We start from the raw sequence: 14,282 nt of genomic DNA on the forward strand, positions 1-14,282 counted from the left end.
GGCAGGAAATGTGTTGCTTCTTTCCGCACCTACCAGGGTTTAACAGACGTAATATGTGAGCTTTGTGCTGGAGTGCAGTCATACAAATTGAGTATGTGTAAATATTTCCTTATTCTAATAGAGGCTTTTCATTAAACATATAATTGCCTGCCTGTATTGAAAATTATGATAGTAAATACTGCGCCATCTTCACCCAGAGAATTATACTTAGACTACTGTTAAACTCTTTAGTTTAAGAGTGCATTTCTACAGTGTTCGCTGTAATTGCTGAGCTATTCAAAATGCTTGACAGAACTAAATAAAAATATTTCATATACTTGCATGCTATGTAGTAGAAGGAATTAGGGGCAAGAGAAACTGCATGGATCAGTTACTGTCTCCCCACTCAGTTAAAGAGTCACGCTGAGAGAGAGGAGACCAGATGGGTGTGCCGCTAGGCCTATGGGAATCGGGCTGGCTGAGTCAGTACATGAAAAGGGCTTAAATAGGACCTTAAAAAGTTCTCCAAAAGAACCCTTTCAGCTGGCATGATCAGGTAACATCTGCACACATCCAGTTACATATAAGGAAGACTGCTGGAGCAGCCCTGGGGGCTCTAGTCTGGCCCAGTTCTCTCCTGCGTACAATGAGTGACTCAGAAACTATTGCATTTTTGGCCGGTCTCTACTGCTAGCAGAATACGGCAAAAACCGCCATAATAGGGATATGGGGTGAAAGGGAGAGAAAACTGAGTACATGGTAGGTGGTAATGTGAATGGTGTGATCAGGAGCGGTATGGTATAGGTCCTGGGAGTATGTGTAGGGTAAATGATACAAATACGTCATTGTTAATTTGTATCAGGGAGAGAAAATAACCATGTGCAAGGTAGGATGAGCTGACAGTTTGATTGTTGTACCAGAAATAACTGTCTCTTAAAGAAGGAAAAAGAAAGCTGCAAAAATGGAATGAGATGCAGTATCACCGGCAAATTATATTATCCCGGTTTTCAGAGTGTGAACGTACAAATCAAGGGAATGGAAGGCCAGGTGGATGCTACATTACCCCAGTGATAACTTAATCTTAAATCTTATGTTTAGGTGAATTGGAAAAGTTAGGCGAGTTACAGGATGCTGGGAAGAAGGAAGGAGAGGAGGATTACGAGTGATGGGGAATGAAAACAGAGAATGACTGAAATAAGGAGGAGGGAATGGGGAGAGATGAAAGAATATGATACAGAGAGGAAGAGAAAAGTAAAAAGAGAATAAGTGAGAAGAATTGTCGAACAGAATGAAAAATAAAAGAAGTGACTCTGAGAGTTAAGGGAAAAGAACTTAAGAAGTAGTGCCCATCAGGAAGGAAGGAAAGGGGAGTAGCGTAACGCAAAGTAGGGGAGAGAGAGAGAGAGAGAGAGAGAGAGAGAGAGAGAGAGAGAGAGAGAGAGAGAGATTTATAACAGCAATCTTTACTTCAGTTACAAAGGTTGTCTTGACTATGTCCAGTGATAAATATCTCTGGCGGTAGAAGGAAAATAATGTAGAAAACTATTATCCAACTAAAAGGTTTAACGACATGTCCATTTTTTTTCCCAAGACAAGAAGTGTGTCTCACACTAAGTTAGCATGTTTCCCATCATTATATTATATATTTGCTTCATCCTCCATTAACGTCATGATCACTGTTCAATAATTATGAGGAAACAGTTTACAACAGATGAGACCTTACGTCGCACACACCATGAACAATTGTTTATTCTCTTCCATGAATATAACAACCAGATTGTCTGCGGTAGCAAAAATTTAAATAATCAGATCATCACCGTAGTAAACTGGCCAGAGGAGGTGATTCTAACCGCTATGCAACGTGGGGTTTCTCCCAGCAGCACTGAAGTGACTCACGGCAACAAGAATAATGACTTGCAGTCCGTCCAAGTACTGCTAGATGTTGTAGTAAAGGAAAAGCACTACTGACATAACCAACAACAGAAACTGCTCTCTATCGATTGCTATTTATTGTTTATGTGTAACGATGGTAGGATCCAATAATTACAATTACACATTGGAGTACTGCTACATGCAAAGGCAGGTCGAACAGTGGTAAAAGAGTACCACCAATGTGTAAAGCAAGAAGGGAAGCCACTATTCATCCGCTGCTGCCAGAGGCAGGATGATAAACTTCAAGATCCTGCTTACACCCGATCTATAACTCTCTCAGTACTGCAGCGTGAAGACCCAGAGCCCAAGCGATAAAGGATGAGTACCACTTTCGTACACCAGCATGGGAATCCACTTTCTGTCCATTGCTACCCACTGACGCCGAGATGAGAGCCTATTAACCGCAACCCCCTAAACCACAGTATACTGCTTCGTGTAAGACAAGAAAGAGGGGTAGTTACTTTCCATTACTACAGACTTTGCCTACGTCGTATGACTCCCTACCTCCACCTGTTAGGGAAGCTGCGATACAGCCATCGCAAATATGTGAATAATTTATAAGATTTTTATACCTATCCTCCACTACTCACTCGAGTCTCTCACTCTCTCTCTCTCTCTCTCTCTCTGATGACTGTTTTCCCCGAACGGCCGCACCGACGGACATTAAAAGCAGTATTCTCGTTTGCTTCAGAGGCTTCCTGTCACGTCGTCCTTGTCTGGTTATTGTACATATAGCACGTTAATATAAATATTTCATGCGTAACAAGAAAAGAAAGAATACGCGCTGCTTTGTGTGTGTGTGTGTGTGTGTGTGTGTGTGTGTGTGTGTTTTAGATAAATTTTGGGTGAGTCCCATATAGTATAGGGATCTCAAGGTCGCCCTGCACTCCAGTTGACCTTAGAAACCGTCAAAACGCGATATTCAGGTCCTGATGTACTCACGTCTTTCCTAACTTTGCCATTTTTTTTAACTGTTCTTCACAACGTTTACTGTCACTCCCACACGATACTTGTGTTAACTGGGCTGAAGTTTCCACCTGCTTCAAAACCTACTGATGCACACTTCGCGCGAGACAGTTTGACTCCATTGCAGATAACTGATGAAATATCCCAGATAATTCCATCCCAGGTCGGAAAATCTGTCTCGTGGGGGTGCATTATACTGCATGCTTTGGGTGCCTTTTTTGTTAGTATCATTATAATATAAAAATCAAATGATAAACACTCATCTAATGAGGACATAGCGAGCAGTACTGAAAATTTTGATATCATCACAGCCCTCCTTTTAGGAGAAAGTAATCGTGAGCTGTACCTTGACATCTTTCTCATAATCAAAACCTAAACCCTATGTATGATGGTCGGAGACCTACCAACAGACGGCCGTGGCACAAACAAAAACCAACGCAATAATCATAATTATTCACTTGTTCTGAGTGCCTTCAACCGCGGTTACGGCAGACGGCTAGTTTGATTCTTACGTGCATTGGTGCCTGCCATACATGTGCGACAAGAAATACAAATATTGTTTTATATGTCTGCAAGAGGATACAATACTAAAGAGAAAATGAAAGAAAAGTAATTAATCTGATCACAAATGATGTTTCTATAGTCTCATATAAGTACACCCAAGCACCAAAGTTTCTGTACCCCCCTCGGTGGAAGGAAATGGAAGTCAGGGTTAGAGAGACGGCAGGCGAACGGACAACCATGAGTGGTAGTTTGGAATCAGCTACGAGACGAATAGTGAGAAACCTAATGACACTGGATTCGAGGCATTTCCATGCTATTCACCTGCAAAGCATTATGAGTTCGTAATATACATAGCATATATTATAACATAGACTACTATGTTATCATGGTGTCCTGTGAAACTGGCTCAGACACGACCCATCTGTTTCGGATCCTCATCATACAAATAAAGCACCGAGCCGGTTGTATATAAGCTGCAACTGGTCATTATCACTGCAGTGATAATTTTTGTGAATATGCTATTCCTGGATTGTCTATAGCTGTAATATAGAATGACTGTGAATTTAATCCTGATTCCCACAGTAGCTGTGCACATGGTTGTAAATGTTGCAATAATTTTATGTGGGTGAATAAACCACACCGTGATGGGCAGCGGAGAGCATTCACCAATAATTTACTTTAACCAGATGAATGCAACCAACACAAAATATTATGAGACAACGAAGATACAGCTGTGGTATCCTGCTACGCCACGTTATCCAGGCCTTAACTGTTGTTTCACCTCATACTTGCATTATTTTCCTTCAGTTTCTGCCTCTTTTATTACCCTTACTTCTCGGTATCTTCGTACTGAGAGCCGTCATATTCCTTAAGTGGTTTCTAGTCGCCCGGTCCTATAACCCCAACTGTATTACATTATTCCTTACATCATCTTTCCCACACAACAACATTAGCACAAGACTGCTGAATCTGTTACTACCATTATTGGCACTGCCACTACTAATCCCCGTTTTCCCATTGTGTCTAATTTCCCTCACAATACTACTACTGCTACTCCTACTACTACTCCACTATAAATCTGTATAAAAATGCATATGAATGTCCTTATGTCTGTGTATCTACTAACCACATTATCCCTGTCCCATCGTCGACAACTCGTCACTTACCCCGTACCGCTACCCCAGTTGCACCCCCCTGTGTCCCATTCACCATCGACCCTACTCCTCTCCCACTCTAGCACCACATTATCCCTCACCTCATCCTTGAGCCACCAGGCCTGTTGTTCACCCTTTACCTGTAAATATACGTGATATGCATTAATAATTACAAATATTATAATAATAAGAAGATAGACGTGCAGAAAGAAAGAGAGAGGTGAAAAGATTAGTAAGAGGGAGTAAGAAGAGAGTGGATGAGGAATTTGGAAGAAATTTGAGTGTAAAGTGGAGGGACTGTAAGAAAATGTTCTGGAAAGAGGTGAAGAGAGTAAGACAGGGTGGAAGTGAGGTTAGCTGGGGAGTGAATGATAAAAATGGTAAATTACTAGTGGAGAAGGGAGAAAAAGTGAGCAGATGGAGAGAACACTTTAAGGAATTGTTGAACATACAGGATGAAAGTAATGTGAGTATAAGTGGTTGGGGAATGGCTGGGAGAAGGAGGGAGGTGAGAAGACTGGAAGAAATCAGTAGGATAGAAGTTGTGGAAGCAATGAAGAAAGTTAAATTGGGGAAAGCCCCAGGAATTGATGGAGTGTGTAGTGAAATGCTGAAGCATGGGGGAGAGATAGTAGTAGAATGGATGTGGAAGAGGTGCAGATTGGCCTGGGAGGAAGGTAATGTCCCGGAGGATTGGACGTTAGGTATAATTATTCCCTTGTACAAAGGAAAAGGGGACAAAGAAGTGTGTGGTAATCATAGGGGCATTTGTCTTCTTAGTATAATAGGAAAAGTGTATGGTAGGATACCTATTGACAGAGTTAGAGAAAGAACAGAGGAATTAGTTGGAGAAGAACAGGGAGACTTTAGGAAGGGAAGAGGTTGTGTAGATCAGGTATTCATTCTTAGGTCTTTAGTGGAAAAGTTTCTAAAGAAGGGAAGGAAGTTGTATGCGGCTTTCATGGATTTGGAGAAAGCATATGACAGGGTGGATAGACAAGGATTGTGGAAAATATTAAGAATATATGGAGTAGATGGGAAGTTGTTGAATGCTGTGAAAAGCATGTATGATGGTGCTAAGGCTGCAGTGCGTGTGGATGGTGAACTAAGTGAATTTTTCTCTTTGAAGTTTGGGTTGAAACAGGGATGTGTCATGTCCCCATGGTTGTTCAATCTGTACATGGATGGGGTAATAAAAGAGGAACAAGGTAGGGTAGTGGATGTTGGAGTGGCCCTGGTGAGAGAGGATAGTGTTTGGAAACTCCCTGTACTGTTGTTTGCAGATGATACTGTGTTGTTGAATGAAGACGAAGGGGAGCTGCAAGGCTTGGTGGATGAGTTTGGGAGAGTGTGTAAGAAACGGAATCTAAAGGTGAATGTGGGGAAGAGTAAAGTGATGGTCTCTGAGAGAGGTGAAGTCAGTGAATGTACAGCGAAGTTGGATGGTGAGGAATTGGAAAATGTGAGTACGTTTAAGTACTTGGGTAGTATGATGAGTAAGGATGGAGGTTTGGAGGGTGAAGTGCTTGAAAGGGTACAGCAGGGAAGAAAGGTTGCTGGTTCTTTGAAAGCAGTGATAAGAAAGAGGGAAGTGACCATGGAAGTGAAAAAGTTACTACATGACAGTATTGTGATACCAACTCTAACGTATGGAAGTGAAGCTTGGACGTTGTTGGAAGGACACAAGTCAAGAGTGAGAGCAGTGGAAATGAGTTATTTAAGAGGAGCCTGTGGAGTCACATGGAGAGACAGGCTGACGAATGAGGATATAAAGGACCATTATGGTGTGGATGTGGATGTGATAGGAAGCGTTATGAGGAACACACTGAGGTGGTTTGGCCATGTGGAGAGGATGGAGGGTGAGAGACTGACGAAGAGAGTGTATGTGAGTGAGGTGGAGGGGGGAAGAGGGAGGGGGAGGCCGAGGATGAGATGGAGGGATGGGGTGGAGAGGTATTTGAGAGAGGGGGGGGTGAGTTGGGAGCAGGGCAGTGAAATGGTGGGGGACAGGGTGACGTGGAGGAGATTTGTTTGTGGCCACCCCAAACGGGATTGATGCGTCTGGCAATAGATAGATAGACAGACGTGCAGTATTCTTAATATTACATACGAAAGCTGCAAACCCAAACGTGCCTATATTACGGAGCTCTGATATATTAACCACAGAACCGAGCACAGACCGTTCTTATCATTACCACAGGACCTTCCCTATAGCACTTCACCATGGTGATACATCCCATTGTAGGCCTTTGTGGGATCACTACAGCTGTTTGGGAAATATAACATAGTGCACGACATGCCTACAACCTACTAAAATACACATGTGACGTTTCGCTAACATCCATCAAATAGCCTAGGAGAAGTTAGCGGACAAACAAACAAACGACTGGACATAAACTCGCATCGGTAGGCTATATGACGACCTGACAAAACTGTTACCATCCTACTTCGTAGGTGTCATCATAGTTGCAGCAATAATAACAATAATAATAATAATAATAATAATAATAATAATAATCACATGTTATTAGGCACGATACAGAGGAGGACAAACACTGAAATAGCATATGGCGACGCAATGCAGGATCTGTTTGCCATGACAGAAGGTTTGGTTGCTGTCAACAATTAATTTAGTATCACTATAACCCTATCATTGCAGCATATTATGGCATTTTTTTGGTTTCATATGTCAAAGCTGTGTCCACGTGTTTTATCAGGGAGATTATGGTGTTTTTCCTCTTCCGTAGCATGCCTATTAACGTGATTATTATTATTACTACCACTACTACTACTACTACTACTACTGCTGCTACTACTACTACTACTACTGCTATTATTATTATTATTATTATTATTATTATTATTATTGCTATAAGTATGATGACACCTACAAAACAGGATTGTCAGGTCGTCATATACCGATGCGAGACACTCGGCCTCTGTTTATGTCCAGTCGTTTGTTTGTTTGTCCGCTAACTTCTCCTAAGCTATTTGATGGATGTCAGAGAAACGTCACAGGTGTATTTTAGTGGGTTGTAGGCATGTCGTGCTGTATGTTATTTTTCCCAAGCAGCTGTAGTGACCCCACAAAAGACAACAATGGGTTGTATTATCATGGTGAAGTAGTATAGGGAAGGTCCTGTGGTAATGATAAGAACGGATTTGTGGTTAATATATCAGAGCTCCGTAATATAGGCACGGTTGGGTCTGCAGTTTTTATGTGTAATGTTAGGAACAGTACACATCCAAGTTGTCGTTGCTATTATTATTTTATTATCGCCCACCTTTAGAAGGCGTAGCGATAATATTTTTGCCTGCATCTGTGTGTGTCTGTGTATATGTGTGTGTGTGTGTGTGTGTGTGTGTTCCCATTATATCTCAAGAACGGCTTGAGCTATCATCATGAAACCTTCAGGGTTACAAGATATGGCCAAAATCTTTGACGAGTTCAAAAATGGACACTCGGCGTCAGGGTCAAGGTTACCAAAATGGCTGCCAAAAGTCAACTAGTTTTTATAGTCCGCCTTTAGCACCATTTTATCTGATGAACGGCTTGAGCTATCAACATAAAACCTTCAGGTATCAAAATATTGCCTAAATATTGGACTTGGCCAATAGCATACTCTGGCGGGCGATTAGGCTTCGGCTCCCAAATGCCTTTTTTCAGTATTAATGCATACGACGCATATTCACTGAGAACGGGTGAACAACAGGCCTGGTGGCTCAAGGATAGGTCAGGGATAATATTGTGTCAGAGTTGGGGAGGAGTAGGGTCGATGGTGAATGGGAGAGAGGGGGGTGCAACTGGGGTAGCGGTGCGGGGTAAGTGACGAGTTGTCGACGATGGGACAGGGATAATGTGGTTAGTAGATACACAGACATAAGGACATTCATATGCATTATTATACAGATTTATAGTGGAGTAGTAGTAGGAGTAGCAGTAGTAGTATTGTGAGGGAAATTAGACACAATGGGAAAACGGGGATTAGTAGTGGCAGTGCCAATAATGGTAGTAACAGATTCAGCAGTCTTGTGCTAATGTTGTTGTGTGGGGAAGATGATGTGAGGAATAATGTAATACAGTAGGGGTTATAGGACCGGGCGACTAGAAACCACTTAAGGAATATGACGGCTCTCAGTACGAGGATACCGAGAAGTAAGGGTAATAAAAGAGGCAGAAACTGAAGGAAAATAATGCAAGTATGAGGTGAAACAACAGTTAAGGCCTGGATAACGTGGCGTAGCAGGATACCACAGCTGTATCTTCGTTGTCTCATAATATTTTGTGTTGTTTGCATCTAATTTCATCTGGTTAAAGTAAATTATTGGTGAATGCTCTCCGCTGCCCATCACCGTGTGGTTTATTCGCCCACATAAAATAATTGCAATATTTATAACCATATGCACAACTACTGTGGGAATCAGCATTAAATTCACACTCATTCTATATTATAGCTATAGACGATTCAGGAATAACATTCACAATATTAATCACTGCAGTGATAATGACCAGTTGCAGCTTATATACAACCGGCTCGGTGCTTTATTTGTATGATGAGGATCCGAAACAGATGGGTCGTGTCTAAGCCAGTTTCACAGGACACCATGATAACATAGTAGTCTATGTTATAATATATGCTATGTATATTACGAACTCATAATGCTTTGCAGGTGAATAGCATGGAAATGCCTCGAATCCAATGTCATTAGGGTTCTCACTATTCGTCTCGTAGCTGATTCCAAACTACCACTCATGGTTGTCCGTTCGCCTGCCCTCTCTCTAACCCTGACTTCCATTTCCTTCCACCGAGGGGGGTACAGAAACTTTGGTGCGTGGGTGTACTTAGATATCAAGCCGTTCACTGCTACTGCATTTTAAATTTCATTATTCAGAACATCAGGCAGCGTAATATATAGCTTACGAAAGATATTTTTAAGTATTACACGAACATTTTCATATATATATATATATATATATATATATATATATATATATATATGTATATATATATATATATATATATATATATATATATACTAATCGAAAAAGTCCGATCTCTGTGAGGACTTTTCCATCTAGCTCCTGCGGAGGGCTGATTGGGCCTTCGGCCAATATACCTAATGTAGTTATGTAACATACAATTAAGCCTAATAAATTATATACCAAAACACTCCCTGGATCATGCTGATTCAGAATATGTATTTTATGTGGGGCTAGACCCTAAAGGAGCCGAGTTTATAGGTAACAAACATACAAACACTCGCTTTTATAATATATATATATATATATATATATATATATGTGTGTGTGTGTGTGTGTGTGTGTGTGTGTGTGTGTGTCATTATCATCATCAGCCGATTGAGTATCCACTGCAGGACCAGCCTATCCTGACCGAAGTCGGGACGATACAGCCAATGTATCTCTACCAAGGTGTTTAGGCTGTCTGGTAGAGATTGTTTGTAGGTAAGAAGTGCTTGTAAGTGTGATTGTAGTGTTGTAGTGGTTTTGGATGTGTGTGTAGTCTGTGAACCAAGTGTAATCGGTCCGCGCAAGCAGACTGGGTGCAAGCATACTTTAAAGTAAGCGACACTGGTTCAACCACAGCACCCCTTGTGTCCGCCAATGCAGTATGTGGCCGGGTGAACACTCCCAAAGTATATTACCCTGGCGGGGCGCGAACCCTGGTTCACCAGTGTATGAAACGCACACTCTACCACTGAGGATTATATATATATATATATATATATATATGTGTGTGTGTGTGTGTGTGTGTGTGTGTGTGTGGAGAGAGAGAGAGAGAGAGAGAGAGAGAGAGAGAGAGAGAGAGGGAGATACGCTGCTCTCATGTTGATTCTCTAGTGAGCGACAAACCAGATGATTTCCTGTCATCCACGAAATTATTTAGTAAGCTGGGTGATAGCCATATAATTAGACTACACCTTGTGAGCTAGTGCGTTAAGGCACTCGAAGGCTGGGTATTACATTTCCGAATATTTGGTTACAAAAAATTACAGTTTGTAATGTTGGGCTGCCCTAATCATAGTTGCTAATAATAAATATTTCTAACGTTATCACAGTCATAGGTTAATCTAAACCTGAATAAATTATCACAAAAAGAAAGTATGAAAGTAGCAGCTCACATAAGATGTAAGTCTTATCGTTTCAGTTAAGTAAGCATTATCAAGACGACATCCAAAAACACTGACCTTGAAAATCACTGTAGTGGCAAAACCAGTTTCTGGTTTATAAAGAAGTCAGGGATAACATTCACCGTCATTCTCACAGAAAGAACACTCACAGAAAAACTATGCAGTCCCTCTTGACAGCTGGAGACTTACAGCAAGTGGTACAAGATGTGGATTGTCAGGACTTACTACTACCATATATAGCCATAAAAGCTTGTATGTATCTTTCCTGACTTGATAATTACTTTGTGTTACAACACTTTTTTCTAAGAACCACTCTGACCACATCTCGGGTGGCTGTGGAGTCAGGAAAATAAAACAGAACATATCCTACTTGTTTCATCCGCACCATTATTCCCTATTCTGAACTCTTACCGTAATATCCCCTTTCACTGACAAGCTTCGTGAGATACAGAGCAAAACTCTGGGATATTAAGCGGATGCATCAAAGACACTAAAATAATACCGTACATCAAAGAGGGCTCCGCCGGCAGAATAATATGCAATCAAGAATCTCCCCTAAGACCATACCTCTCTCTCTCTCTCTCTCTCTCTCTCTCTCTCTCTCTCTCTCTCTCTCTCCAGTTATCATAATTTTTCAGTATCTTTCATTTTTTCATCTACCTTTTCATTCTATTTAACCAGTTTCTTCTTTAATCAGCACGTAGTTCATGGGTTAGTGTGGGTTAATGCATTCGCCAAAAGACACAGTTTCATTGTAATTCATTTATCCATTATCCTTCCATCCTCACTCGATTCCGTTCGGTTGCTCATGTTTTCTACAGTACTTTCTTCTATTTTCGTGTTGAAATATCTTCTTCAATATTTTCTCACACTATCCTAATAAACGCCTTCTCCACTTTCGCCATCACAATAAATGATACCATTCTCCTCTTCCTTCACTGTCTATCGCTCCCACACTTCAGACGTCTGTCTGTGAAGACATGGAATGTGAGAACAGATGGGTGTTATCAATATGAAGTAGACTGTTGTCCACGTCGCCTCGGTACGATATAAATGTACGATATAAGGGTGGCGTGCACGGGGAGAAAAGGGAGAGGTAGCGAAAGACAGAAGGTTAATTTAATAGGGTTCGTCGTAGGAGAAAATTTCTAACATAGGGACGAAGAAGCAAAGGAATAACATAGATATATACATATCTATATCTATATGTCTATCTATCTATCTATCTATTTGTGTGTGTGTGTGTGTGTGTGTGTGTGTGTGTGTGTGTGTGTGTGTGTGTGTGTGTGTGTGTGGTTCTCGATCGTGGAAGCAACATTCATTCAAGGGAAAATCAAGGAAGTACTGTCTGAGGGCCTCCCACACAGCAGCTCAAAAGTGTCACAACCAACGATTCTTGTGAGGGTCCACAGACCTTATCGGAGTGAAAGGGCAGGTTAAAATGATAAGGTTGTGATCGGAGGAGCCCAACGGAGAGAAAAGATTAAAAGTGTAAGAAGAGGGATTAGTTGTAAGGAAGAGATCAAGTATGTTGGAACTCTGTCCAAGGCGGTCAGGGATACAGGTAAGGTGCTGTACAAGCTGCTCTAGGTCATTAGGACAGAAAATATGTAAGCTTGTTCACCAGGTGGATCAATGAAAGGAGAGGAGAGCTAATGGTGGCGCTAAACACTGAAATCTCCCAGAATGGAGATTTCAGAGAAAGGAGAAATGGATAGAATGTGTTCCATCGTAGAAGTAAGATAATCGAAGTATTTTTGATAGTCAGTAGAATTAGGAGATAAGTAAACAGAGCAGATGTATTTAGTCAGAGAATGACAGGAATGCCGAAGCCAGAGAGTAGAGAATTCAGAAGATTCAAGTTCAGTAACACGAGAGCAAGATGTCTTGTTGCGTACGTACAGTACACACAACAGCCACCTTTTGCTTTGAAATGGGTATAAAGAAAGCACGAGAATACAGAGAAGGGTTTGCTATCAGTTGCCTCAGACAGGTGAATCTCAGTGAGGAAGGGAAAGTGAGGGCAGAGTAGGAGAGGTGGTGTTCAACAGAGAGAAAGTTAAAGGAAAGGCCGCGAATGTTGCGGAAATAAAAAAATAAGCGAGTCAGACAGTGGTTCCAGGCATCTCGCTTGGTCGTCACCAGGGAGAGGGGCAGATGGTGGTGGCTTTGATGGTATCCCTTCCCCCCACCTCCGGGGGGACTCCGAGGCTTTTCGTTTTAAATTTTGAATTTGAGTGCAGTGTGTACTGTGCCTGTAGTTTGGTGCTGACAGTTAGAGGAACTTGTACTGGAGAGGATGCTGGCCTACTCTCTGTGTTACTGAAATATTGCAAAAGTTCAGCACAGGGGGATGGTCGGAAGCTAGTCCCAAGGGCTAATGAAACAGGAGCTCCAGCTCTCTTTGTCTTCAGCTCATATTTTTATGGCCATACCACGTTGAGTACACCGCTTCCAGTCCGATCAGCGAAGTTAAGCAACGTTGGGTCTGGTTAGTACTTGGATGGGTGACCGCCTGGGAACACTAGATGCTGTTGGCTTCCCTACGTGTCAAGTGGGGTTGGTGAAGGATTAGTGCCCCTCCCTGTAAAACAGTTAACTCTAAGCCCTTGGCCACCCCGTCTGGGATGCATGGCGTCTGGCAATGAATGAATGAAAATGAATGTATATACAGTATACATCTTATATCTATATCTGTCTTTATCTGTATCTATCTATCCACCTATCTATCAATCTATAAGTGTGTGTGTGTGTGTGTGTGTGTACATATACAGTATATTATATATATATATATATATATATATATATATATATATATATAATGTCCATCTATTTATATGTGGAGAAATGTATAATATATACATGTACTCGTATACATCAATACCTGTATCTGTCTGTGTAACAATCACTATCTAATTAGAGAAAAAGAGAGAGAGAGAGGTACTGGTGATAGAGAAGGATATAAAGGGTTCACAAGAAAGGATAATGAGACCGAAGATAAAAGAACTGTAGAAAGTGCGAAGGGAGATACTAAGAGGGGAGGGAAATGCAGGTGAGGAAGAGGAAAGAGATGTATTGGTGCTTGGATGAAAGCGCCTGAAAAGAGGCATGTGTAAAAATATATAATATATTCTGAAAGACAGTTCATGACAAATGTTCCAGAGTAGGTTGTTGGGTAAAGATTGCTTTTTGCTGTGGGAGATTTTGATACATAATCTTTTTCCTCTGATTATGATATCCAACATTAAATCTCAGATTAATTACTACAGCTTGTTGGTACGATGACTACACTTTGGAGATGCAGTCTGTTTAATATGATTTTTTTCTCTTCCTCTCACTGCTGATTCGCTGCATTTGTGTCATGCTGTTCCATACATTGGGATAAATCATCAATCTGAGACACAACAACTTTTCCCGTCTGCTTCATATGATTTATTTCAGACCACCTAATGAGATGGGCCCATGCATTTCCACTTCAGGCCTGGAAAATAATTATTATTAAATATTGCCACCAAAACTGACGCATGTTCTTCCACAGAACACTTTCTTTTTTGAGGGAGGTGGACTTATAGTTAACAAAAGAACATTGTTACATTC

At 41.3% G+C, this 14,282-nt stretch overlaps 1 non-coding gene across 1 annotated transcript; it reads left to right on the forward strand.

Moving 5' to 3' along the window:
• Positions 1-13,106: 13,106 nt before the first annotated feature.
• On the forward strand, positions 13,107-13,225 carry LOC145392708 (5S ribosomal RNA). Its single transcript, XR_013896066.1, has one exon. It is a non-coding gene; the product is annotated as a 5S ribosomal RNA (ribosomal RNA).
• Positions 13,226-14,282: the final 1,057 nt, after the last annotated feature.

This window comes from Coenobita brevimanus, chromosome 2 (assembly GCF_032717465.1).
Source record: "Coenobita brevimanus isolate Jiangsu-jjx chromosome 2, ASM3271746v2, whole genome shotgun sequence".
Classification (NCBI taxonomy): domain Eukaryota; kingdom Metazoa; phylum Arthropoda; class Malacostraca; order Decapoda; family Coenobitidae; genus Coenobita; species Coenobita brevimanus.